Source organism: Dreissena polymorpha, chromosome 1 (assembly GCF_020536995.1).
Source record: "Dreissena polymorpha isolate Duluth1 chromosome 1, UMN_Dpol_1.0, whole genome shotgun sequence".
Lineage (NCBI taxonomy): Eukaryota > Metazoa > Mollusca > Bivalvia > Myida > Dreissenidae > Dreissena > Dreissena polymorpha.
Window position 1 is genome coordinate 11,650,512 of NC_068355.1, and position 4,095 is coordinate 11,654,606.

Consider the following 4,095-nt stretch of genomic DNA (forward strand, 5'->3'; position numbering starts at 1 on the left):
ATCGAAAAAGTTGTTTAACCCATTTATGCCTGGTGGACTCTCCCATCCTTCTAAATTGGATCAATGTATTTCCAAAATTAGGGATGTCTAGTATATTTATTTCTATATTTACGCGTCCTATCTGGGTCTACGCTGTTTGCCAAGGCCTTTTTTCTAGACGCTTGGCATAAATGGGTTAATTTCAACCTGCTGGTAATGCAGGACTCAACAACAGCAAAACTGATGCAACCCAGTACATGTACTACACTTAAAAGAAATGAGCCGACACTTTCCGCCTTAAGTGGATTTTTGCTAAGAAAATACTTTTTAAACGAAAAAAAATCATAACAGCGGAAAGTGTCGTCCCTGATTAGCCTGCGCGGACTGCACAGGCTAATCTGGGATGACACTTAACGCACATGCATTAAACCCCATTTGACAGAGCAAAGCCTAAATACATGTCACGTTAAGTAATGCCATGTATCTGATTAAAATTCGGATCATTTTCTCAAAGTTTCCTGTAGGTAGATTTAACAACGGGGCCCTTTAGACGGACCGGATTGTATAATGGAATCGTTCATTAAGTAGCATTTACTGCGGGTAAATGTGAATTATATTTATATTTCAATCTCTTTGTTAGTTTAGAGTATTAAAATGGACGCATTCAGAAAGTGTCATACCTACGAAATATCGTGTATCGTGCCCATTTAAGAGTAAACAGGAAAGCTATTTAAATCTATTTGTTTGCGTTTGATTATAAATTTAAAAACAAAACATCACTTTTCAAACGTTTTAATCTTTTGTCCAAACTTTTAATGTTCAGGATTTAATGCTGATTGTGATTGTTCTTAATTTAAATCTTAAGACCTAATACTGACTATATACTCTGTCATGTTCGTGTAATCTATATGCACCATCAAACCTGCTTATCTCTATTAATTGTATTACTTAAACCGAATTAAACATGTTTGGAAAAGGTACATAGCTATTATTTGAGAGAACGATACATGTTTTTAAACCGATGCCGTTCTTTACGTAAAGAACGATGTCGAAAACAGCATTCACCGAGGCGCTTTTCATTGCATGACGGTAAGCCTACCCATCTCAAATATAGTCCGGTTCTCCATCTTAACTTCAAAATACGGTAGTAAAGGATTGGCATCAACCAAACCTCCCACGGTAACACCAGTTTAACACTGTTATTGATATAATTTTAACTTTCTCAGTTTAGTGCTTTATCCGTCATAGCTCTGTGTATAGTTTGTTTAAGTCGATCAAAAACGCATTATTTATGGAGCCATAGAATGACCCAATCGAACTTGTTCACTTTTTGGCAAAAGAAAAATATTCTCATTAGCAAATAAACAATCTTGAAAAAGATATCTACAAACTTTTCTTTTTGTAATAAGCAATAGAAATCGGACACTTTATTTAACGTTTGTAACTCTTATCCTCGATAATTTTTAAAGCCTGTATTACAGGCATAGCATTGAAATTACCATTCCAATTCAAGAGCCTGCGTGGAATAGTGTGTGTATATGTCCCGGGTTTGCCACGAACACTTCATAGAATTCATTAAAGTGGGTGCAGCACACGAGAAACATAACAGTCGTTATTAAAATGGAATGATCATTTCCCTTGTTGAATGTTTTACTTAACTGTTGTCTGAGGATTTACTCCTTTCGAGACACACACGATAGAATTCACACCTTTCCGTCTTAATCTAACAAATAAATCAGAACAAGCAAGTACACCACCATAAAATTGGTATGGATGGGGAAGTTATTTCAGGCTATTACCGACTGTTTCAGGCGCTTTCGAGATTATTTCACACATATCAGGGTGAAGGCGGTCAGTTAACCTAATCACACTTTTACAGGTTCGGCTGATCAACTACTATTAAGTACTTTCGCTATTATCTGAAAGTTGCCATTCATGAATTACAGGTAAGTGCGAAATGCCGTAAGAATTGTTTTAAAGCAAATTCCACAACAGTTATGTAGATGGTTCACGAACTTAATTAACTCATTTATGCCTAGCGTCTAGAAAAAAAGGCATTTGCAAACAGCGTAGACCCAGATGAGTCGCCGCATGATGCGGCGTCTCACTAGGGTCTGCGCTGTTTGCTGAAAGGAATTTCTGTAAGAAATATTCTATATATAGAAATAAGTATACTAGAAATCCCTATTTTTTCAAATAAATTGATCCAACCTAGAAGGATGGGAGAGTCCGCTAGGCATAAATGGGTTAACCTTCAGATCCTCGGATGTGTAGTCCAGCATTTTCCGACGTAGCCAGTCAACCTGTAGCTTGAATGCGTTCGCGATGTTCGTCTGTTAAAAACTTTTTTAACAAATACGAACCTTTTTTACTTTGGTAATATCAATACATTATCGAGATGAAATTTGCATAAGTAGAACAATCCGACGCACAAATAAGTTGACACAACTCATGATGTATCATTACCTACATAAGCATATGGGAAACAAAAAACAAAACGAAAACAACGCGTTTTTTTCAGATATTGCGGAAGACTTTGTGCACAACTTGTTAACCCATTTATGCCTAGTGGACTCTCCCATCCTTCTAAATTGGATTAATTTATTTCCATAATTAGGGATGTCTAGTATATTTATTTCTATATTTAGAATATTTCTTACAGAAATTCCTTTAAGCAAACAGCGCAGACCCTGATGAGACGCCGCATCATGCGGCGTCACATCTGGATCTACGCTGTTAGCAAAGGCCTTTTTCTAAACGCTAGGCATACATGGGTTAAGCATAAGTAATAATTCATTATACTTTATCAGATTGATACTACAATACACTTTAGTAATAACTTAAATAATGTATAACATATCCATCTAAATAAATGTAACGTATATCATTAATTTGCATTATTATGTCATTGACAATTCATTTTGTTATAATAATACACAACACAGAACAGTATTATATTCTTAAAAAGCAGTAAATATATTTTTGGAATCATAATGCTCAGTAGCTGATTGCTGTTTATGTTAAGGCAGTTCTATGCCACAATAAAATTTCAGCATTATTATATATTATAAGCTTAAATGCCGTTGTTGTTTTTATAAATATATATAACTTTTTAATGCACTGTTTTACCTGTATTGTGTCACAAAAAACATGTATGTTTTCATATTATTAAACCATTTGTCCATCATATTGTAAACTGAGCCTAAACATTCATGCATGGAGAGGCTGTCACCAGTCTATCTAAAGTTTAAAGCACTCGTATATGACAACTGTTGCGAGTTTAAGTTATGCATCACTTAATGTTTGTATTTACTTGTGACAAAAACATAATGAACTACTGATGCGTTCTTTTACATACTTTAAAGTGTAGCTTGGTGTTTTAAAGGAAACAGATTTAAGTTTTTGCCCACAACGATCGTGGATTATCGATGAAGCGGAACCGTTTTGACAAACACTTAAATTGCATGCATTTGATTCAGTGGATGTGTTACACTACAACGCTTTAGTAGAAGGAAGTTTAACTTTGTAATTTGGATTAAAAATGAAAAATTGACATCATGATTGACGTTGAAATATTTTTCATTACTGAGTAATAAATAACGTACGACATAACAAGATGTTTTTTAGTCGAAAAAAAACGGGCATTTATAGTTTTTACGGAATTTAAAATAACGACAGTGGTTCCTAATTTTCCGTTTTAGTCTTTATCGAGTCGTAATTATAACGTACGCCGATTGTTAATTCTGCAACACGCTACCCGCCAGTCCTCGTACGCGTTGTTTCAGCCGACGCTGCGACGTTAAAAAAAAACAACCTGCTGCGATCATATTGTTAGCAGTTGGTGTTATAGCTTTTGTTGTTCCTGCTGCTGCGGTTCCCGATAAGATGGCATCGAAAAACCGGGTGCGGTTTTTGCGCTCTGCAAAAAACGGAGGTGCATCAGGAAAAACAGGTCAATCGGACATATCGGTTATATCGGAAAGGTAAACAATTATTTACTTTACAAAATGCTAAAACTGCAGGCAAACTTCTTGACAGCTATTCAAGCCGAAACAATAGAATTTGTTTTGTATGTCAATAAATTATTCAAAATAGCACCACAAGTCTATTTAGCCG